Here is a 25,747-nt window from a genome sequence, read left to right on the forward strand (position 1 = left end):
AGGGGAATTGGAACTGTGTGCAGTTGATTAGCTGAGTGGTTCCTAATCAATCCCATGCTGTCATTGGTTGCTGGGGCTTTATAGCCTCTCTGCTTCCTGTTAGATGTGCCTATTATAGCATCTGCTGGGCTTACCTGTGCTGGAGTGAGAGATTTTAAGTATTTCTCTGTTACTGACCTGCGCCTGTTTCTGACTCTGTTTTTGCCTTTCCTTTTGTACTTCGCTTGGTGGTCTTGTGTTTTTGACCTTGGCTTGTTTTTGGATTTCCTGACTTTTTGTACTCTGTATTGTGGGCTCCGGGTCAACTATTGGCTTATCTCCAGACAGCATCCCTTGCGCACCAAGTCCTGGGGGCAACTAAGTGCTGGGAGATGCAACCAGTCTCCCGAGGCTGAGTGGGGGCTGCTATAGGTGAAGACTGTGGCTATAGTTTGGGGGACTGGTGTTTGGGGAATACTGGTACTGACCTGGGCCTTAAAATTGTAATCCCAAACTCTTTGGGCTCAATTTATAAAGCAGAGAATCTGACATCCTCTCAAAAATTCCCTGATGGGAATAATTTCCTGCCATTGAAACAAATGGACCTGAGCAATTGCCATCAGGTTTCCTGGTTTATAAATAAAGCCCTATACTGTTTAAAAAGATTTTAGAAAGTAATGGACCCCAAAGTATGAATCTTTGTGAATGCCTAAAGTGTTACTAACACACGTTTCGCCTAACTTGGCTTCTTCAGGGGATATCAAGGCTTATTGGACCCAAAAGTTGTGTATCTGGTTGTTCCAGAATGATGGAAAGATGTAAAAAAGGTAACCTGTACTGGTTGCGTTGCTACTGTTCTTTCACTTAGATAAATAGGATGGTTAGTCGCTTTGGTTTCCTGGTGTGTATACAAAAGGAACGGAAAATGATATTGGGATCCAAGAAGAGAAAATTATACCCAGGTATTCATGTCTCAACTCCTCCCTAGGGACTGTTATAGTTTAAATTACCTAGGTACTGTTAGGAGGATTATGTTGAAGGTATTACCTTTGTTATGGCTTAATGGTTTTTTGTATAATGAAAATTGTACCTGTTGCCAGGGTCCCCCGGCGGCTGGCTGCAGACACGCTGATCTTTTCCCATGTATCACCAACGAAAAGAATTTCTACTAATTTCAAAAACCTTCCTTATCTCAACTCTAACCTAAGCAACAGGTACACTATTCATTATACAAATAACCATGTGCCAGAGACAAAATGTGATGGAAAATCCAAATCATAATTAGGGTCATGACCAGAAAAAAAGGTGAGGGTAGATCTTTCAAAGGGGATGCCTGTTCTGGTGGCAAGTGAGGGGCAATTTCCTCACTGTAGCGTGTTTTTATGTCACTACCTGTTGTATCTTTGGGACAGAAATTTCCCCAACAGGAAACTGACAGCAAAATATAAACTCACAGGGATTTTTCATGCTCTATCTAAACCTAAAAGAAGTTGTGTATACACATTAAACTGTGGCCTTTGATATCTGCCTGGAGTTTATCTTAAGGAAAAATTGCATCTAAGGTTTTTACAACAAAATGTGTCCATGCTGATAAATAATTGAGTGTGATATTTTGAAAACGATTAACACTGTTTTAATTGAAACATTTAATAGTGCGTACTATTTATAGGTAATGCCTGTCATCATAAATAGGATAAGAAAACCGCAAGCAGCAAAACTGAGTTTATGTGGGTCAAACAACACCTTGAAATCTGGCCCTTTCTTTGCAGTTCTTGGCAACATATGCCCTATTAAGTAGACATATTTATATACATATGTATTAACTATTCTCTGTCAAAACCATTTTCACAGAGTTGCTATGACAACTGTTGTGAAGTTAATTAATTCTCAAAAAATGCCAGTCATTTGGACATGCTAAAGACAGGCTGAAAATATATACTGTGTTAAATTGATTATATAAAACTTATGAATAAAATTTACTAACATTTAATTTTAAAATACATTTGTATAAAACCAATATCTATACAAAAAAACCTATATTTATGCATTTACGTTGAAACAATTGTACACAATTTTTATATGAAATGTACTAAGACAAAAGCCATTGCTTTATGTGGGGGGGGGGGGGGTAAAAACATTCATACCACAGTATTGTAATGGACTGCTTGTACTTTTGACCTTTCCAATGCTCAGTTTTAATACTCAAAACGTCTTAGCACATAAACCAGTAATCCTCTATGCTAGCTATGGTCCATGAGCCATCTACAGCTTGTTCCTTTCTATAAACTGATCACTGCAATTTGATGGCCTTGGTACATGGTTTTCTCATTGCATAGAAGAGGACGAGGAGGTAACTGAATACAGAGAGGCAATGTGCACCCCTGAGCCCTTCTAGCACCTGGCAATGTACTTTAGGCACTATCAGGCAACATTGGTCTTGGAGAATATTGAAAGGTAAGTGCCACTAAATGCCAGTGCTGGGGGGGGCTTTCCTAATCCTGCTCAAACTGACAGTGGGACATGATTCTTTCTACAGACGCTGGGCACTCTTCTTGACACTGACTACCAATAATGGGACATAAGTCCTCCTTACATCTGCTGATCACAGTCCAGTCTCATAACAGTCTCAGATTGAGGGAATTGGCTCCTTGTTTTAAAGGGTTGATAAATATTGCCTAAAAGACCCCTGCCCTAAACTACATCATTCCCATACCGGATGGTGCAACTTGCCCTGTTTAGTTTCCCAGCAGCCTTCAAAGTATTTGTATGTCTGCTGTTGAGTATTTTGCATGTGAATGCTAAAGCTTAATTTGTGGATATGATTGTAACCTTTGGTTTTTTTCGTGATCATTGCTTGTCCTGTGGTTTGGAACATTGTATTTTCCATTTGTCTTGCTCTGTCTTGTGTGGTTGTTCTGTCACCTCGTATCTCTTTTTACTTTCTCTTGAATGTAGCCTTTGCTCAGCTGTTTTGCTTGCATGTTTTGTGCCCAATATAACCACAGCTGTTTGGAAATTTCCTTAGTAAAAGTTCTATTTTGTTATGCTTTATATCCTTCTTTACTACTATATTGCAAGGCTAGTCTTAGTCCTAGGTGTCCTACTTAATGATAAAAGTATAAAGTTCTTTTGTTTATCACAATACCTACTAATCATTGGGATCATTTACATTTCAGGCATTGAATTAAAAGCTATACAGTATACATGATGTTTTAAAGCTCTCCTAGACTAGAGAAAAATGACTATTATGGGGAAATCTAGGTGATCCAGCACATCTGGAATGGATTTGGTCAAGCATTGAAAAAAATTGTCAACTAATAGGGTATGACATAATAAATTCTCAGGTTTGCTGGATCATCCAGGTTCACCCATTATAGTGTATCTTCTTTAGACTTGGAGAGTTTAAAGTGGATCTATCATCAAAATGTTTACTTTACATAAAAAGGTATACAACCCTTTTATGCAAGATAAAAAATAATTTAATTAAAAACAAGTCAAGCCCCTCCCCTTCTTTATTTTACTACCACAGCAGTAAAGACAGAAAGGGAGTGCAGAGCCGTCTGGGATACCTATGTCATGTATCTCAGGAGGATTCGGGCTGCTCCTTTAATATTTATCAAGCTATAAAAGGCAGAAATGGTACTTTGTTATCTGCTAGTGGGTTTAGTACTTGAGGAAATTTTTGTGACAGCTTAAATGGCAGCATTATTTTTCACATCAAGTAGAAAGTACAAACTCATACTACAAAATAATTTGCCTCTATTATTGCCGCTGACTTCATTGACAGCAGCACTCCAGGATCACCAGCCATTCCCTTCATCATGCACCGTTTTATGACACTGGATATGTTAAAGTTATGGAAATAAATGAGCATTTTACAGTCTCTCACCTCTTTTACAAAATTGTTTCACCATTAGTCATTACTCGCTGTCATACTTTCCTCTTGTCACATGGTTGTATCCTCTAGCCTCTCACCTCTTTGCCCCTACTGTGCATATGTACAGAATGTCAGGCCCTGCAGCACATCCTGAGCAGAGACACCCAGTGCAGGCCACCTACACCTGACTCCCCAGGTAGACCATTGGTCCCTGGGCTCCTCCTATCAGCCTAATGTCACGCCGGCTCCAGTTGGGGAGAATTTGGACTGTGTGATGCTGGCTTGGTATACAGTTCAGTGGGAGAGCAGAGTAGATGCTCAAACTGTACACATTAGCATGTAAAAGACAATAAAAGAGTACACTTGGCTATGGTATTGCCCCATCCAAACCCCTCCAATCTCCATCCCTTCCTAACACACCAAACTAAAACAAACCAAAAACCTATTCCTTAAAGACATATTTAAACTTGCTATCAGTCGAAAGCTATTTAAAAATAGCAGCTGAAAAAAATTTTCATTTTTTTATTGCTTGATTAAAACAGGTTTTGACAGTAGATCAAATACGCAGCTAGTTTGTTAACTTATTAACTAACATAACCTAATTATCCATCCAAAAATGCAAATCAGTGCCAACCTTTTAACCTTGCAGTTTTACAATGGCTGTTATTTTTACTCATGAATACCAGTGTGTTGTGATAAAAATTTAAAGATGTTCGATATTTCATAGGAACAGATGCACACATTAAGCTCTAGAATTACTATAATTGGCAACCTCTGTCTTCTGTCACTTGTGCCCTTAGCAACATTCTCAGGAATTCTCAAGCTCGAAGAATGAAATGACATGACAAGGAAATACAGAAAGATATTAAAAGATAGTATGTAACATACAAAAATATTCGTTTTCTCATATATTGACAGAATTTTATTGTCAATACAATACAAGTGTATTTTGTATTTATATTTTTATAACTTTTGAATGGCTTGTTGCTTCTATCAATATTATTTTCTTGGTAAATGGATGAGCAAATATGCCTGGATTTAGTTATTGGAAAGGTAATAAATTCCGGCTTGAAATCCATGAAACCCAAAATTAGTTGTGAACCCTACTGATGTCTATAAGGAGGAAAACCTAAAACAGGGTTTGAATCATTTTTAAGTACAATATTCAACTTTTTGTAAAATAAATGTAAACAAAAAACAAAAACAAAAAAACTAAAAGCAAAAACAAATACTACATTTGAAATAGGATTCTGGTGTTTTGATTTTGAGCCCATCAAATACTAATCATTTAAATGATATGCTTGGGAGATGATATGGAATAGTACATGTCTCACAGCTGCACTGTATTCTGGCTTCACATATTTTATTTGTATAGAACTTTAAGCCTGGCTTAAATACATCAGCACCTCACCTGATTAAACTTTTCATAAGGAAAAGTGCTTTTTACTACTTTTAAAGTAGTTTTGACTGAAAAATCTGATTTTTTCATCAGTGACTGGTGGAGGAAGCAACCACAAGAATATATATCTATAGGAAAGTTTACTAAAAAAATGAAAAATAAATGTGAAGACCTCAACTTTAAAAAAACAAAAAGTATTCGTGTATTAGTTATTTTTACAGTACCAAATTGCAATGTCCTAAAAGTTTATTAAAATATTATAACAAAATGGAAAAAAAAAACCCTTCCCATATCCCCAATAATTACCAAAATATTCAAAATATAGAGTTCAGATATGTGTTTGGAAATTAGCTAATGACGGAACAATATGTGAGCATTTGGATAGACAACAAAAAAAAGAGACAGGGAATTAGAGCCAGGTTTTATCAAGCAATACAAATTCAGTTCTGGGAGAGAGACAATAGCCACAAATATTTTGCAGCGACTGAACAAAATGTAAGCAGATTGGTTAGGACAGAGCGATCACAACAAACCGCTTTGGCTATAGGAAACTCTTAAAGGCAACGTCAACTGAAATACTTAATTTCTGACTACATCAATTCCAGGGCTAATGCAGGCACTCTTGGAGGTAGGACCCTATAGACCACTGGATAAAGCTTGCATCAAATATGTTGGAGTGTTTGTCTTGTAGTTGGGTGTTTAAAATTTGGAGCTGCGGAAAAAAGCTTCACTATAACCAACCCTAAGTCATGCGATTTAAGCCTGACTTTGTCCCCTGTCCCATATCCTTAAGCAGAAGGTCCCTGTCTTGGATTTTTTTTTTTTCTTTATTATTAGGGCAAACCTTTTATGCTTTAACCCTAACCTAAAATCTAGTGACAATTTCTGTCCTGGAAGGCCCCAGAGCTCGACAAGTGCTAATAATTGTTGGTGTAAAAAAAAAATATTTATAATAATAAATCATCAATCTTATGTGACATTGTAAAGTTCAATTTTCTGTGTAAAATGTGTGAATAAACTCATTCAAAGTCTCCACCTTAATAATCTGTTCAGTCTTATATCATTAGTACCACAGTTGTATCACAGTTGTAAAAGAATAAAGGTTTATTTATTAATTGTATATCACCTTTTTAGGGGTAGTCTTTTTCATTTTGTTTTTCTTGTTGGTGTACAATTCACTTTAATTTTATATTCATCTTTATTTATTTTTTTGTATTCTTGTATTTGATATTGATGTTATGGTTGGGCAGCACAAAGCAGAGGCCAGCAACGTATATTGGACAGTTTCTTTTCTTCTCTATTCACTATATCTACACAAAGAACAGAGATTGTGCAGCAGTGCATGTGAGTACCTCTATCCGTCTGTTCCATTGTCTGTGTAGTACTTATGTAATGCAGAGTGCTTCAGATAGATTAATAACAACACCTCCTTGTTCCAGCCATTGGGCCTGCTTTATTAAAGTTCTCCAAGGCTGGAGAGGATACACTTTCATGAGTGAAGCTGGGTGATCCAGCAAACCTTGAATGTATCTGGTCTAGGATTCAAAACATTTGCTAGCAAATAGTAAATAATTTTGGGAAATCCATTCCAGGTTTGCTGAATCCCCAAACTTCACAAAAGCATAAATGAATGATAAAGCTGATCCTAACTCACATAAGTAAACAATAGAGCTGCTCCACTACGTCACATATAGATAATAAAAGGATGGACAGAGAAAGCTAGGGTTTTGTGCAGCAAATCAAGATTTTATTGTAGGTGAATAATCACATGAAATACCAATTTTCATATGTATTGAACATAAGTAATAGACCAAGCAAGCAATGTATGTTTAATACATATGAAAGTTGTTACTTCATGTGATTATTCAACTACAATATAATCTTGATTTATTTTACATCCCCTCGGCTAACACCGTCATTGCTAAAAGATGACGATAAACCCAGAACATAGCTATTTCAGTTCACATTTGTATAACCAAGGCAGACTGTATCTTAAATGTTTACAAGCATTCATTCCAGTGGGTGATTGGGTGTCACAAATGTACAACTAGCTCAATGTGACCCCATATGGGTGTGTAATAATGTGACCCCACATGGGTGTGAAATACCTTTATATACTGTAACATAATATACTAAGGTGTACTAAGTCAGCATGTCCCTATGGTAGAGAAACCTAGGTCTCTTTCTGCTATTTACAAAAACGTGCACTGGGTTTTAGTAGAAATGCTCTTAAACAGGGTAGGATGAATTCCCATGTTTTCTCTGACAGCAAGCAGGATGGTTTGACTGCTGCAATTCTTGGGAACATGAGTATATGGAAGGGTGTTGGGACACATATGGGGCGAGGACGTGCAATGTTTTAGGTAGACAGTGTTTTAAATTTGTGATTTTTCAAAGAAAGTAGTAAGGTGCTATAACAGGGGGTGCTTTTGAATGGAATGTTAATAGCAGCCAAGTTAAAAGTAATTATCTAAAAAAAGTAGAAGAAGACCACATTAAAAAAATGAATTCATACTTGAAATCAAGGGCTAGCTAGCAACCAGTTGTTACAGAAAGATATTTGTTCCTTAAAGATTTTTTGTACAGATCTGCACACAGGTAGGGAATATAAGGAAATATATCACAGCACTGCAATTAGGCAGTCAAAGCCCCATTGTCTAAAGACACATAAATGCTTGGAAAGGTGTTTTAAGAAATAAAGCTGGTACTATAAAAGAAAAAAAATACATCAGCCCTGGATCCTAATGCTTATGGAAGGTGTAGGTCATGTCCCTATTCTTTAAGTATGATTCCTGGGATAGCTGTGAGCCTGAAATCCCTTTAAATGTCCTGTATTGAGCAGTCTCATGAGGAGGCAGTATTAAGACATGGTGATGTGACCCAATGACCCTGATTTATGGGTGATCCAGCAAACCTGGAATGGATCTGGTCCAGGATTCAAAACATTTGCTAGCAAATAGAAAATGATTTTTAAAAAATCCATTCCAGGTTTTCTGGATCACCCAGTTCACTTCTGAAACTGTATGTGTATTCTCTCCAGCCTTGGAGAGCTTCCATAAATCAGGGCCAATGAAGTAAACTGGGTGATCCAGCAAACCTGGAATGGATCTGGTCCAGGATTAAAAACATTTGCTAGCAAATAGAAAATGATGTTTAAAAATCCATTCCAGGTTTTCTGGATCACCCAGTTCACTTCTGAAAGTGTATTCTCTCCAGCCTTGGAGAGCTTTCATAAATCAGGGCCAATGCCTCCTGAAAGTCTTGAAAGCCAGGGCCAATGTAAGTATTTTTTTAGGAGGTAGCTGAAAGCAAACCCTTTTGCGAAAAAAATTGCTGCCAGCAACAATAAGGAAATAAGTTTTTTGGAAAAAAAAAAAAACACAGCCTAAAGCCTAACAATTGATAATATTGACAGGGACAGGCTGTAAAGGATCTGGAGTACATAGCAACATTATGATGTAACAAACCATGTAAAATGTAAAAACCTTTTTCTTCCCCCCTTTTTCCTTCAATTTACTTAGCATTTTTCTTACCTTTAAGACATTCAGTAAAAGGTTCTTTATAACAACTCCAGTGACTACTAGCCCTACACTAATTTTTAACTAATCACTTTGTCAGCAGCCAATTTTTTCTTTATCCAAACTAAAATACACCATCAAATCATTACTGTGTCCTCACCCATACTGATAGCAATAGTAATAGGTCTGGCTTATCCAAAGGCCCATATAATTGGCCGTTACAAACCAGCTGTTTTAGGTTCAAAGACTAGGCAGTGCATTTAGGTTGCCATTTTAGATTGTCAGCTCATTTGGGAAGGGTCTTCTCTTTCTCCTGTGTCATTGTTATTATCCATTTGTCATTTGCGTAACATCATGCGTAATATGTTGGCGCTATATAAATACTGTTTATTATTATTATTATTAGTTTTATTATTATTATTAATAATAATAATAATAATAATAATAATAATAACAATGTCTCTCACTATCACACTGAGTCTGCAAACCTCAAATGTGCAGGAATCGTTGCAAACCCATGGTAGCACTAAATCCAAACCTCATTCCTACTTGTTACTTATTGGCCAAAGTCTTATAGGTCAGAGTTTGTGCATAACAACTTACAGGCACTAGTAGTTTAAAAGGTACTTTTATTTCCTGAATCTGAAGTTGGAGTACTTCAATTAGTTTTTGGTTAAATTGTTTTGAATCAGAGGTCTGAGTGAAGAACATAATCAGCTGATAATGAACTGTAAGAACATTGAAAGAAATAAATGCACACATGTTGTCCCTAGGTCCCCTAACTTCTGGCACATTTATTTGACAGGGTTTTTTAAATTATTTAACTGTGTTAAATCATCAGATAATTCTAGGAATATGTCTTTATACCATAACTTTAGTTGCACACTGACCTCTGCCTGACCAAGGTCTTTGTAGATCAGAAGCCCAAGGCATACAGATATCAAAATCATCTCAACCTGTCTTGTAACTCAGTGTAGTAAAGTAAACATTTAGAGCTCTATTTATAACAGGAAATAATACATTACCTCAAACATTTCATCATGATAATCTTCCAGGTTCATGTGTTTCAATGGCAGTAACTGATTCCCTTGTTTTTGGGACTGTCAGATTCCCTGTTTTATAAATAGTGACCTTACATCCACTTTTCAAAATTAACCCCCCTGGCAGTATTCCTTAGTGTGGCTTGGGGTAAAATTTCATTACAAAAAGTGGTAACCCCGAGTCACACTCGCTGTGGAATTGAGGGCTTACCTGGTCCCCACGAGCCACAACGTCCTACAGCGATGCTGGCCCGCATCTAGGTCCACTTGGTAATGCCACTCGGCATCTGCTTCTCCTGGTCTTGCATCCCTGTGTGTGAAGGTTGGAGACGTGAGGCTAGGGTATGGAGATACCGGCCACGTATGCGACATGTGTGCGAGCAGCGTGTGCATCAGGACTGGCGGGAAATTTAAAATTAGAAGTATTTTTAAATGTCAAATGTACTGATTTGACATTTAAAAATACAATATAATCATACCGCCAGGGTGGTTAAGGATTATAAAGACTATAGCCTGACAGGCTTGTTTGTAGTACATCTGGCCCTGAATGAAAGCTGATTATTAGAAGGGACTACAAACTGTATGGTAGGTCATTGAACACTTAACTCTACACAGAAATGTGCATTGTTGGTTAATAGTAATTTTTCTGCATTTCTGCTCACTAAACTTTTTTTGTGCATGTGCTTAGCAGACCGCTTTCAACCATAAAGAGTATTCAAATTAAAAGTCTTTTATTACGACTATATTGTACAGATTAATAATACATCAACTACTTACATGCATCATGTTTATGTAAACTTACACAGACAAGCATTTAAATAAATTAATCATATCTTGTTGTGTTCAAAACCCCTGGCAACATAAGGAAGGGTAGAATTGGTGGACACCCACTGTGTCACATTCTTGGTATGTCACACATTAAGATACTGATAGAACATCATCCATCAAGTTTCCACTATGATGCTGTCATTGACTCGTGACTGCTAGGCCATCCGAGGCTCTCATTAACGCACAGATGCTGTGCAGAACAAATGCTGCGATGAAGAGAACATAGTAAAGGACTAATGGCTCAATTTGTTTCTAATATCCTTAAAATCAGATTATATTTCCCTAGAAATTAAGACAGGGATTCTATTTCTATCATATCAAAGCTGGCATAACCTAACACATTAAAGAACATCACTGCCAGAACAACAGAGTGTAAGGGAGGGAGGCAGGTTGCTTAGCCTTTTTGCAGACTTGGCAAGGTTAATTAACAAACACATGTACATTTCCATATTATACTTATGTTCTTCCAGCAAGTGCAACAAGAAAAAAAAAGATGTCTTTTTAAACTGAAAACTGATTATAGGATACATTCTTTTCTATTTTTCCTTTTTTTTTATGTAATGTAATTTGACAATTCCAGAACTCGTTGTCTTACTAGTGCCAGTTATATACTACTATTGGATTGCACTATGCATACTGGAACTGCCTGCAAATTCCAGAAAAAAAATTGGACAGTTTCCTTTCATTCATTTCCTGACGGTGCCATGGGGTTTTATTAGTTACTGAGCCAAACTGGGCACTTGTTTCTGTTCTTTGGGCCAAACCACTATTTCTTACTTAAACAAGCTTTTTCTGTGTGACCAGAGAAATATCAAATATAACTGACCCAGAGGTAAATTTGTTTACAGCAAAATGGATGTGTTATTACAGATTCCAACAATAATTACCTCCTTATGCAAATAGTTAAAGATAAGTGTCATCATTTTATTTAACAGAGCCATTCCAAACAGTTTTAATACACTAACAGAAACCTGCACAATATAAATAATACAAAGCCTAAAGCAATTAAAAGCATTTTACGATAAGTCAGCCCCTAATGCATTGTTCATTGCTGAGGAACTAAAGTATGGAAACTTCTCCCAAAAAAGCATTCAGTGGACACAGGATTAGTCACCAGAATTGGCTGCAATGAATTTCTCTCCATATTTTGTTTGTATTAGCACTATAATTATGGGAAGGTAGACTTTGGTTTCTCATGTCAGAGCTTCTGGCATGGAGAACAGCATGCTGCACAGTAGCCTTGGATCTCACACTGCAGACATACCTTTATAAGGCTCTAAGCACGGAAGTGCCTAGAAAAGTGACTAGAAAGTAACATTTTTGGGTCATTTTTAGGCGCAGTGAACTTTTCTACATTTTCTCTGTCACATTCAGTTCTGTTTTGAGTTTTGAGACATTATATTGGCCAATGCCATTAGGAAAAAAAACATTCTTAGAAATTGTTTATTCAGGTTCTGTATGCTGTACATTGTCTGCCTGCCTCTTCACTCACCTGCTTTCTTTGTACTTCTGCACCTTTTTTCTCTACTGCTACTTGCTGGTGACATCTTACCCAACCCTGCAACCCCCCCTTCCACAGCCTCTCTCTTTGCTACCCTTTCAGCAAAATTGTCCCTCCTCCTAACCTCATATTCCCATTTACCCAACCCATAAATTCTAACTTTTTATTCTCTGGCGGTCTATGGAATGCCAGATGTGTTGGTAATAAACTAACACCTATCCACAACCTTCTTCTATTTAGATATCCAAACTTCCTGGCTCTCACGGAAACTATGCTTTCCTCCACAGGTGCTGCCTTTGCTGCTGCACTCCCCCATGTAGACCTGCACTTCACACATACCTGTAGACCTGGCAACAGAGTAGGGGGTGGTGTGGGTCTTATTCTCTCACCTAACTGTACATAGAGAGTTCTTCCTACCCCGCCCTCTCTCATTTTCACATAATTTGAAGCACATTTTGTACGTCTTTTCTGCCCCCTACCCCTCATTGTTGCTGTTGTTGTTCCCCGCCCACCCGCATCCTTTAATAATATACTTTTAATGTTGCAGTGGATGACCCCAACCATCCATCCTCAGCCAAACTGCTCTCCATTACCTCCTCCCTTGGACTTACACAGAACCCCCTCCATTACCTCTTCCCTTGGACAGAACATGAGGATTTGTGATGTCAGAGAGATATCTGTAAGCTTGACCACAACCTATTCTCAAACTGCCTTACGTCCCTAACCCCCACTCTCTAAAATTATCTCCAGATAAAGCTGCCACTCAGTTCAACCACACTTTTTCTTTGGCTCTGTATAAAGTTGTCCATGCCAACTTTTTCTACTGCTCACTGCTCACCTTGTCACAGCAATCACACCAATATTCTACAAAAGACTGCTTGTTTAGCCAAGTGCAAGTGGAGGAAATCTGACCTCAGCGCTTACTTCATAAACTACAAAGCCAGACTAGAACACCTTGACACTGCACTCACTGTTGCCAAGCAAAATATTTATCCACTGTCATATCCTCCCAAGCTTACAGCCCATGCAGCCTCATCTCAACAATTGACTCCCTCCTAAACCCCACACCTGCTTCTCCCACAACTATCTTCTCAAGTCATAGCCACCTATTTTAGAGATAAAATTGTCAAAATCAGACATGATGTCTCTGCTCACCATGTTACTCCAACCATGTCCACTCCTTCCTCCTAAATAATCAAATAATAAAGTAAATAATCACTAACCTCCCTTAGCCCTCTCGATGGAGTCTCCTCTCTTCTCTCATCATGTCCATCTCCTACCTGTTCGCTTGACTCAATTCCCTCTGATCTACTTCATGCCCACTCTTCCACCCTGGCCCCCACAACCTAACCAAACCATTATCCTTTCTCTTTCTACTGATATCTACCCCTTAACTTTCAAACATGTCATCATTATCCCTATCCTGAAGAAACCCTCACTAGACCCATCCCTACTTCCTGAGTACTTTGTCTATAAAACACTCACCGACTATCTGAACAACAACTCTGTCCTTGACCCTTTATTTTGGTCTTACCCATTATTAGAGGACTTCTGGGAGAAAGTATGTTTGATCACTCAAAGATTTACCAGAATTGTTAAATCTTTACTAACAAAGGTGTTCCCTTTTTCAACCTTTAAGTAGGTATATACATCTTAAAACATCTTAAGCTCAGTAAGTAATTCTTCCCCAGGTGTTGCTATATAAAAAATAACGCATTACTATTAGCTAACTGCTAAATTATTTGATAAATGCGGGATGTGCTTTCTATTCTGTCTTTCTGACCAGCCAGTAAACTATTTATTGTGCCGTTTTTTGTTTCATTAATTTTTATGCCTACAATTGCTGTTTTTCTCTTCCTTGATAAAGAGGATCTGCAGAATATTGGTGATAATTGAACTGCTATCTATTGCAAGTACGGGCATTTTTCTTGATTTTTGTTTTTTTGTCTGCTGCCCTTTGTGCCCTAGTTAGGGACTTTAGATGATCATCAAATTCATTTGTTGTCACCGAATACCAGCTCCCTTATACACAGGACACTAGAGATTGGTATACTACAGCATAAGGTGAATGTTCATTTTCTTTCACCTTGCAACAATCCTGATCCTCAGTTTCCATGGAATTTCTGACACCTCAATGACAGGGCAGCAATATGCTCTCTAATTTCCAAGTATCACGCAGATTGATAGAATTTAATTTCTTCTGATTCAGTCTCAGGGTTTGTATTTAACACATTTAACAACTGGGTATATTTATAAACAATTTGTACAGTGATTAGAACTAAAAGTGCTTATTTATTCATTCTGTGGGAATTATACAACATTTTGTGATTTAGGGTTTAAGACTATTTAAAAAGAAATGTGTGAATGGGGAGGGGGGTCAAATGGTTGTTAATGGGTGAATGTAAAACAGAAAATGTAATAACTAAAGATAAGCAAATGTTTAATTTACATGAAAACGTGTCATAGGTAAACATACTGAAAAGTATACTACAACGTGTTAAGTATGTAAATTTTTCCTTGTAATGTGTTTTTACTTTTCACTATTAAATAGCTAATAAAATAACTATTCAAATTAAAAAATATACACACTCAACTGAGCAAGGATACTTACATCGATAATTGCTAGCTCCAAAGCCAGAAGAGAAAGGAGATAAAGAAGAGAACATTACTAATGAAGTATATTCAAATGTTTATTGAAAGAATTACATAATATGATGTTCTGCTTTTTGTTACTTTCTTCAGTTACCCCAAATAACAAATGTATACTGTACTCCCTGCACTGGCAGAATAATCCCACTCTGTGATTACATTAACATTTATATTATAAAGTGAGGCCTCACTGTAAAATTATTGCACATTTGGAAATTAAAAGACATCATATAAACATATGGGAAGTTAAAGGACATCAGTTTACACAGACCTAATACTTTGAAGTATGATACTTAATAGGTTTCAAGTATTTTAAAGAACATTTGCCAATTTCCTATTATTACTTTTCAAGTAGCTAAATTAGAATTGGCTAAGAAAATTTGTGTTTTTCCTCCAAGTATCACAGCATTCAAGTAGCAAATGGGTTTGGCGCTTTCCTAGTGGTAGAACTAGAATATTTTGGAACATTCTGAACTCTAGTTCTTTTTTGGAAATTTTTGGTTTGCCAGCCTCTGTTACTTGGAGGGCTCCTGGTTCTAGTGAAACAGAAGTCACTTAACAGTAAAAGTAACTGGACCACTGGCCAAAAGATGGGTTGCTCCCATTGAGGCTGATATTTAGAAGTGGATAAAAATGCAGACAAGGAAAGATTCAGAGTTTTCACTATGGAGATGGAAAGATTTGACTACATGGGCCCTGGGGCCCTTTACCCAGCTTTTTGGATGGCTCTTAAACTGCTAGGGAGGGAAACGATGTGCCTCCAACGATCTTAATTCTGAAAAGAATTTCCTTACAGATGTTAGAATTTGAACACTGAACAATTACTGAAGCCCTCAGCCTAATATGTATATTAGGAAACCTTTAATTATGATTTTTACTATGACAAAGAGCCCTCCAGGTTGGGAGCTGCTGCTCGCTTGACACTCTGTATACCTGAGGATAGACTAAGTCTGAGTGATTGTTTTCTGCCAGGAAGGTTTCCCAGAAAAATTCAGTCATTCCTGCAAGGTGAATGATATACTGTTTATAAATAAACACCTATACAAGACAAGTAGAATAATGGAGACAGTAGTAGCTGTGTATCCTGTTAATAGATCTGTTGAATTTTTTGCACTTCCTGTAACAGGATAACACTTTACATTCTGAAGTGAATTCAGACAGCAGTGTTTTCACCCTGTGAACTGATTTTTTATAGACAGACAAGTAATTATAGGACTTTAAAATATTTTTTTTAACTGTATGTAATAATAGTTTTTTTTCACACTTTAAAAACAGTTTAAAACCATAAAAATAAAAATTGGCCTTTGTAAACATGCACAGCAGTGTACATTGTTCTATAGTCTGTCACAATCCCCGTTACTATCACTTTCTAGACATCAATAATTTTACAGCAATGTGCTTTTGCTGCATTATAAATGCAATATATATGTAAAAGATGTTTGGTTTAAAATGAGGCATTGGACGTGGCACCTTAATTAACAGTAAAATGACTTAAAGAAAGCAGTGGTAGTAGTAAGAATATTAGCGGCAATAGCAAGAAAATTATGTTGTTTTAAAACTTGTTGCTTAGTACCAGCAGGCCAGTTCATTCTTGCCAAGTGCCTGACACTGTCAAGTAGATAACTTGTCTTGGCAGTGGCAGAAGGAGGATGAATCTGACACTTTGATTTTGAGCCAGGACAACCTCCATTATCCAAGTACAAGTTTTCTTCATATTCTCAATTTAGTCTAGTCCTGGTCCTTTTGTTGTAAGTAAAAGCAGCATCAGTGGCTGATTACTTGAAAGTTAAAGAAAAGATTAAGAAAAACCACAAAGGCCTAAGTAACATCAGTCTGCTCATCAGGGCACAGCCTTGCTGTTTTAGTAACCAATATCAAACAGAGAATATAAAGGATTTTTGAGGGACATTTTAGGAAAATATTCACAAACCAGATTTACTAGATCAAATGAACAACACATTATTTCAACAAATGCAAGATAAAATAACTGTTCCTTTTCAATGAGTTGATCATGGTTGGTTGGTACTCAATAGGTGTATTTTTCAACGCATTTTGAAGACACCTTAACCGCTTCCTCAGGAAACACCCATGAACTCGATAAAACAATTAATTAATTTTTCACACCATAAAAAAGAAAAAAATAATCTACAGAACTACCTTTCTATTGAAGTGACCAGTTAAGATTTCCTCCTTTTTCAAGACTTAATATTGAGACTTGTATAAAATAAAGAGCGTAGAAGGAGACAAACATGACATCAATATTTATATATTGTTAAAAATAATAATAAAAATTCTAAGCAATCTCCAAGTTTGCTAAATGATGTTGATGGTGTATTTCCATAAAGACTACTGAATGTAGACTACTTCAGCAGCTATGTAGGACTAGTAAACATCTCTCTAGTGACATTTGAAAAGTAGTATGAGTTACCTACTATGAAAGCATTGGAGATCCCACTATATTTGGACAACTATGGAATAGGAAAGGGCAAAAATCCCATACATGGAATATTTGTGTTGTACTAATGGAAAATGTGTTGTACTAATATGTTCAATATGGATTGTATCGATCTAAAGTCCATCCCTGATAAGTGAGTGCTTATACTCCTCTCGAACCTGCCCAGTAACACCCCAACAAACTAACAGTTACTATGCACTGTATACTAAAACAAAACTGCTGCCAATGTATTTCTTTTTAATTTTCATATAGAGTGGAGACAATGATGTGAGAGATAACTCCTGCCCTAACTCCTTTGGGGATTTTTTCTTTTGTTCCCCTGTGACATAAAGAAAAGGCCAGGTGGGTGGTTTTGATGTTTCTGAGACAGGACAGCCAGGACGGTAACAAGTGATAAAGCTTTTGAATTTGTCCTAGCACATGATGGGGAGATTTCCCATCAATGATTATTTTACTATTACCATGATAATGAAATATCATTTCTACCAACTTTCTCTGTTAACCTCTAGTATAATAGTCACTCATACAGGGCCTCATGGCTGACATGTTCTCAATTAATTCAATGGCCCTGATTTATTAAAGCTCTCCAAGGCTGGAGAGAATACACTTTCATCAGTGAAGCTGGGTGATCCAGCAAACCTGGAATGGATCTGGTCCAGGATTCAAAAATTTTGCTGGCTAATAGCTAATAATTTTTAAAAATCCTTTCCATGTTTTCTGGATCACCCAGCTTCACTTCTGAAAGTGTATTCTCTCAAGCCTTGGAGGGCTTTAGTAAATCAGGGCCAATGTATTGCTGAAATACTAGTCAATATTGTTAACACACATTTTTACAATTAAAATTCTAATAATTGAATGTATAGGAAAGAGACGGGGATTAGGTTGGCAATGAAGGTAAGTATGTATTTAATTTCTTAGCTACCATACATAATTACAATAAAATACGTATATATATATTGAACTTTGTTGTAACATCACAGAGTTCAGATATTCAAACTATACAATTTGCTTCTAACGTATAGGAAATTAACCGTTTCAATCAAATATATGTTCCGACGCGTTTCGCCATTTAGGCTTCCTCAGGGGTACGATTGTGACGGTTGTTGTCTAAATATGTTCAAAAATAATAAATAAACAACATATAAATGAAATAGGTAGGTGTGAGATTGTAGTCTATGTACACGTATATAACAGCAAAATCTATTCAAAATCAGGAGACATATATCCAGTAGTATATAGACAACTATAAATCAACAATGGTATAGTTTAATCAAAGTTAAACAATGGTATATATTTGATATCTTATCATTATATGACTAAATAATGTATACCTTGGCAGATAGTATCAAGTTATGATGTATGTGAATAAAAAAAAAATTTTTTTAGTAGTTTTAAGTTGTTTGTGTTTGTAATTTGATGGTTGGTTGTGGTTTTAACAATATTAAAGAAAAGAACTGAATGGTAACACTTACTATAATAATGAGAGGCTGGTGATACCTCCAAAATGGAGTATGGAAGTTTGGTGTATGAAGAAACAGGCTGTATACACCTTTGAAGAATCATAGTGGATTATTCGTATAAATCAGATTTAGGGAGTAAGAAAAGAAAGAAGGGGAGGAGAATGAACAGTCTGTAACTTACTTTGAATTGGGTAGGCTTAGAGTGGAGAATGAAGGGAAGTAACTTTAAAGTGGTTCGATGCTTCCATATAGAACCCTTTTAGATTATTTAGGAAGGTCTTTACAAAGTTTTCCCTTTTTCAAATGGATATTATCTGTGCATGATATATATATATATATATATATTTATATATACCGGTATATATTGTGTATAGGTAAGTCTCATAATTGTTCATATTTACAGGTTAAGGTTGGTATTTTCCTTTTTTATATACATCTTCCCCAATATTATTGTAGAATAGTATTTGCCAATGATTAGAAAAGGGTGTTCTGAGTCCAAACAACAAAGAACCTATATGCAAAAGATCAACATATGTATTAGTAAGTATTGGTAAATTTGTCCTATTATGGGTTGAAATAGGGATAAACAGGAATCTTACTCCTGAATGTTATATAATGGTCTTTGCTAATAATTAGGAAAGGTACTTAGGATCTAAATCCAAGATTGCACAGAATCTATATGAGAAGAAAAACAGAATAAACTTTTTCAGCATTAAGTCATGAAAGAAAGTTTTTTTGCTATTTGAGGTTAATAGATGGTTAAGTGCCATGAATTACCTTGGTGAATTTCTGCCGAACAAAATAGTGGTTTCAGCAGTGACAGCCAGAGCCCTAATCCCCGTCTCTTTTCTATACATTCAATTATATATATATATATATATATATATACACAGATCTAGTTTTACAAATAGGTATTTTCCACATGACAAATTATATGCAGAGCTGGGCTCTCTTCATATGGGCTAGCTGAAGGGACAGCCTGTTTCTTCCAACAAGTGAGTCATAATTTGCTTACTTATCCTAATCATGGGATTGTCTAATTTCATTGGAATTCCAAAGAATATCCAAAGGCTTTATCCAGTTCTTGGAGATAAATGCCTCACCTATTGGTTAGCTAAATTATACTATTTCAAATTGATACTTTTTCAATACATTTTTATGAATAACTACAATAAATAAATGAGCATTAAATATTTATGATGTATAGCAGCACTAATTTGTATATTGTATAGTTGTGGTTTTAGTGTATAGGCAAATTTATTTATTATTGGTGGAGGTCAGGACTAGTATAAGATCAAAAACTTGATGCTGAAAAAATATATATCAGCAATGAAAACAATGAGCATGTGCCAAATTTCGCTTGCATAACTCATAGATTTTGTGTTTATGTTATGTTTTAAACAATAAAAACACAGGACAACATGCACATTTACACACTATAGTAAACACATATTACTGGAAGAGTGTAACATTACAAAACAAACATATATGGAAGGAAAGGTAATGAGTCACATATTGCCACATACCTAGAAGTTCTTGTTTCTGCAGCCAAGGCAATGCAGAGATTAATTTAAATTTTAGCAGGTTTTGGCATTGAAAAAAATAGTATTTGCTTGCATTGAATAAATACATTTATCTTTGTCCAATATGTCTCTAAATTTAGCTGAAACTATGATAAAGAAATAGTGAAAACTGCAACACTTTTTAAGAAGTTACTTTTTTTTCTCACATGAGATTATGCAGCATTGGCATTATATAAAAATCAAAAAATATTTTATTCCAAATAAAATATGGCAATTCCATAGGGAAAAGCACATTTTTATTCTAGTCTAGTCTGGGGTACTACATGTATATTAAACAAGAGGTCAATTATGAAACAGGATAATACATATTTTAGAGGAGATTTTTTTAAGAATGAGGCCATACTACAGCAAAACATTGGGGTTGATTCACAGTAGACACACAGACAAAGTAGATAGAGCTCCTACATTTTTTACTCTCCACTCCTAATATTAAAGGATAACATGCAATATAATGGACCATTTGCGTCTGACCACAACAAAATCACCTTCAACCTAGCTCCCCCCCCCCCCTTCACCACATCCCAGACCTGGCCAATGGGAGAGAGATATCTGTAACCTTGACGACAACCTATTCTCTAACTGCCTTAAATTCCTAACCCCCACTCTTTCCAAAATCACTTCCTCAGATAAAGCTGCCACCCAGTTCATCTACGCTCTTTCCTTGGCTCTGAAAAAAGTTGCCCCTGCCACCTTCCCTGCCAACCCCTGGACCCTGGCACAATCACACCAAACATTTACAAAAGACTGTTCAGGCAGCTGTGCGCCAGTGTAGGAAATCTGGCCTCAGTACAAACTTTATGGACACACTGTCACCAAGCAAAAGTATTTCTCCGCGGTCATTTTCTCTCAAGCTTCCAACCCACGCAGCCTGACACCCCAAGACATGAATGAACAGAATGTTGTGCTTAAACATGGAACCTGCTTTTCTTTGTACTGGCCATCTGGATCACCTAGGGGGTGTCTAACCAGTGGTTATCAAAGAACCTCAACCAAGGAACAATAACCGAACAGATAATAAAACGGATGCCAGTATACAAGATCTAGTTCCCATAACAACTGGTTACCAGTAGGACCCTTAAGGGGTAATAAATCTATCAAGCCTGGGTTAGCAGGAGATGGATGCCTAACTGGACAGGTTGGTTGGGGTGATGACCCAGTTGGACCTTTTGTTTTTTGTTTTCAGCTCTAGATTCCCATATGAAATTAGGCTGGGAGGTCCATTAAAAGACATTAACCAATCCTAGTCTAGGGGGTGTGTGTCAACCAATAGTCATCTTACAGATCACACCCAGTAACCAATCCAAGAGCCCCAATGATACCTAATGGGATTTAACTATATAAAAATGGGAACTGAGAGAATGGAGGGAGCTTTTTCCCTTATCTCGTCTCTTCTCCTGAGGGGTTTCTTAGGTAAGCTTTCATGGAGCTCTCTTCTAAAGAAGGAAGCAACATCCATTAACATCTTTACAGGTAGCTTTAAGATATACCTGATTTCTTATATGGGTCTATATTAATATTGCATTACTTTGCTATTTTGTAATTATTGTGTTGTGTACTAACCATTGTTAGATTATTACAGGTTTTACCTACTAACAGCCCTATTTTCATTTATTGTATGTTTTATTGATTGAAGTTCCTATATCTCGATATCAACCAATATTGCCGTGCATATTATGTTTCACCTTGTTTTCTTAATAAAACTGTTTGAATGATTAGTTATCATTTGTGCATGAACCTTCATTTAGTGAATATAAATGTGAATTGATAGGGTGATATAATACCTATATTTATGCAGATAATATTCCTAATCAACAACCTGCTTTAGAGATAAAATTGTCAAAATCAGACATGATGTCTTTGCTCACTGTACAACTCCAACCATATCTATTCCTTCCATCTATAAATCATCACTAATCTCCCTCAGCCCTGTTACTGTGGATAAAGTCTCTCTCTCATTATGTTCATCTCAAACCTGTTCACTTGACCCACTTCCCTCTGATCTACTCCGTGCCCACCCCTCCACCCTGGCTCCCACACTAACCCAACTATTCAACCTTTCCCTCTCTACTGGTATTTACCCCTCAGCTTTCAAACATACCATAATTCTCCATATCCTGAAAAAATCCTCACTAGACCCCTCCCTATATTCTAGCTACTGTCAAATCTCCCTTCTCCCATATGTTTCCAAACTTCTTGAGAGCCTTGTCTATAAAAGACTCACCGATTACCTGAGCACCAACTCAAACCTTGACCCTCTCCAGTCTGGATTTTGAGCTGCCCATTCCACCGAAACAGCCCTCACTAAAGTGGCCAATGACCTCCTCAGAGCAAAATCTCAAGACAATTTTCCCTCCTCCTACTCTAAGATCTTTCCTTTGCTTTTGACACTGTTGATCACCCCCTTCTAACCCAAATTATGCACTTCATTGGTATCAGTGACACTGCTCTCTCTTGGTTTACTTTTTATCTTTCTGACCGCTCCTTTCAAGTTTCTTTCAATAATAGTTTCTCCTCTCCAACCCTCCTCCCTGTTGGTATTCCCCAAGGGTCAGTCCTTGGACCAGTTTTCTCTGTACACCTCCTCACTCGGTAGTCTCTGTCTCCTTAGTCCTGGACAAGGTTTCATGCTGCCTGTCGGCCATATCATCATGGATGTCTGACACATTTCTGAAACTCAACCTGGATAAAACAGAACTCATCATCTTGCCCCCCTCAAATTTCAAATTCCCCCCCGACATATTTCTAACGGTTAACAACACTGGATGTCCCTCCCCTCAGGCACGTTGTCTTGACGTCACTCTCAATTCTGTCCTTTCATTTACCCCCAATATTCAGAACATTTCCAGGTCCTGACACTTTCAACATCTCCAAAATCCCCCCCTACCTGTCCCCAGAGACCACCAAACTCCTTGTACACGCTCTTATCATCTCTCGTCTGGACTACTGTAACATCCTCCTCTCTGGTATTCCACTAACCCCACTTTCTCCTCTACAATCTATTATGAATGCGGCAACCAGACTCATCCATCCTTGCCCGCTCTTCCTCATCTCTTTGTAGTTCTCTTCATTGGCTTCCATTTCACCTTAGAATCAAATTCAGGCTTTGAATGTGCTTTATGTTCAAATCTTAATAATAATATGTTGGCACTATATCAATCTCTTTTATTATTAATAATGATTATTTGTTGTTGCATGGTGGGAGTGGTGCTTTAAAAAGCAAGACAGGTTTTTACCATTTCCATTCTACAACATAAATTAATTTCTTTGCTATATATCCTGTTGCTATTGTTTTTTTCCCTCCTTCACAGCGGCAACATCACTGCGCAGGTGTGAGATCAGATGACGCAGAAAGACCAAAGAAAATAACAGAACTGCAGTTGAAAGATGGGGGTGCCCGGCGCTTCCTCTGATAGTCCGAACAAAGCCATATACATAATGATGTTGCATCTACAACAATAAAACAAGAGATACAAAAATAATTGAATTCCAATAGTAGTGTGTCTTTAAACATTATTTCTTGATTGTGTATTCATAAAGAGCTGACTGTGTTCACTGGTATATTTGTTTCTCGAGAATTAAAAAAAAAAGGAAACTAAGTGCCTTTTTAAACAAATCAATACTAATACCACTTTACATTTTTTTACCTGGGTTAACAAACAAAAATTATATTGTTGTTCTAGAATCCTATATTTATTTAATAAATAAAAATAAAAAGTGGACAAAAAGTAATGTTAAATAGCATGGAGCATGACTAATGGTGCAAGCATGTTAAAATCATTGGGAAAATGTCCTTGGAAGACAAATGAATTTTCAGCAGAATAATTAACTTAATTAACAAATTTGCATGCATATTCATCAGGCTATTGAAGTCTTTCCAGCACAGCTTGATGAGCACTGGTGTAATAATTGTCTCATTTACATTCTGCAGTCTACTACAATTTAGGGCACGAAAAAAAAGAAGCTTAAAAAAAGCACCCCATCTCTCTGACTTTTTTCAGGACCCTTTTTAAAATAAGTCCTTTTATATTAGCCATTACTATCCTGCAGAAAACTTAGTTACATTTATACCATACTTTTGTTCTTGATCCCCTCACTCCCAGTTTGCTCTTTTTCCTTTGGCCCAGGTTTTCTGTTTTGCCTTTGCTTGCTCTCCTGGGTAAAACTTGGCACCAGTTCTGACTTCAAATCCCTAGGGCCGCCAGACTGCATCATGTAAAAATTGCCATTTTCCTCTATCTCTGCAGGGCAATCTTTAAAGGCAGTAAGGTGTGACGCCCCAGACTGGCAGCTTGGCAAGAAAGAGCCCGTAGAAACCAACGCACAGGAATCTGGAGTGCTTACTTTGACAGCCAGTCAGCATTTGAAACAAAAGAAATGAAACAATAAAATGTATTTATATATTCTACAGACATGTAGCCACCAGACCAGCAGAAATAAAAAGTAATTACCACTCACTTGATGGTGTGCTGCAAGGAAAGCTGAGAAGAAAATATATATAGAAAGCGTCCACACAGCAGTATTCGATCTCTTCTGATTAAACTTTTCACCTCACAGAAGACATTTAAATTAAGGGAACTGCACCCAGCAGAAAGAATTGTTGTTCTATTGTTTGCAAAGAGGTGATTAGGTTTAGTTTTCCCTGCATGAGCCTTGGACTGTCTGTAAAAGGTTTAGATGATGTCTTGTACTCTGATATAAACCGCCCATAAAGATAGCGGTATGCAAAGGTGATATTTTAGCAGTCGCCACATCACTAATTAAAAATGTATTACATAAAAACAACAAACAGAATGAACATATGTTCATTCGGAGTAGTTTCAGAATAAATGTTTCCACTCTTGAAGGTTATAGCAAACTAACTGCTTCAATGTATTAAACCAAGCTTCACAACAAAGAATAAATGATGTATTGAAATATTCCTTAAAAAAAGCAATACTTCTAAATAGTAAATAGAAAGCTTCTGTGCGGCTTGTCACAGTAGTCCATTATTGTTCAAGTGGGGAGATGTAAGACCTCATGCATGTACCATTCTGTTTGCATCATTTGTTAGTGTTAGGTTTGTTTATTGCAAGGATCTTTAGTTCCCAAAGAAAGTTCAAAATTAACATTAACATGCATAACCAAAATACCTAACATGAACATGTCCTTACTTGTCAATTCCTAGCCTTGCCTTTCTTAAACCTTAACCCTAACCTAACATTAGGTTCAGATGGTAGTTATTTTACAGCAAAACTGTTGTTCACTGGGGTCAGCCAGTCTAAACCACCCCAAAGCAATGATTATCACTGATATAAACTGTAGGGGTCGAGATCCAATTTTGTACAGGTGTTTGCTTTTGTACTTTTTAAGCCTCTTCATTCAGTGTCTTAGGGCTGTCTGCTGGTGAACTACTTCTATAGACTTACAGGACCACTTTTAAAAGATGCATTTCCCAACACTTTGTAGAAGAGCAGGGTAG

General features: G+C 36.8%; 1 long non-coding RNA gene across 1 annotated transcript; it reads left to right on the plus strand.

The window, feature by feature from the left end:
• The first annotated feature begins 2,253 nt into the window (after positions 1-2,253).
• LOC140332040 (uncharacterized) lies at positions 2,254-23,716 on the plus strand. The gene is made up of 3 exons (XR_011921028.1): positions 2,254-2,433; positions 6,506-6,599; positions 23,598-23,716. It is a non-coding gene; the product is annotated as an uncharacterized lncRNA (long non-coding RNA).
• Positions 23,717-25,747: the final 2,031 nt, after the last annotated feature.

The sequence above is a fragment of the Pyxicephalus adspersus genome, chromosome 5 (assembly GCF_032062135.1).
Source record: "Pyxicephalus adspersus chromosome 5, UCB_Pads_2.0, whole genome shotgun sequence".
Classification (NCBI taxonomy): domain Eukaryota; kingdom Metazoa; phylum Chordata; class Amphibia; order Anura; family Pyxicephalidae; genus Pyxicephalus; species Pyxicephalus adspersus.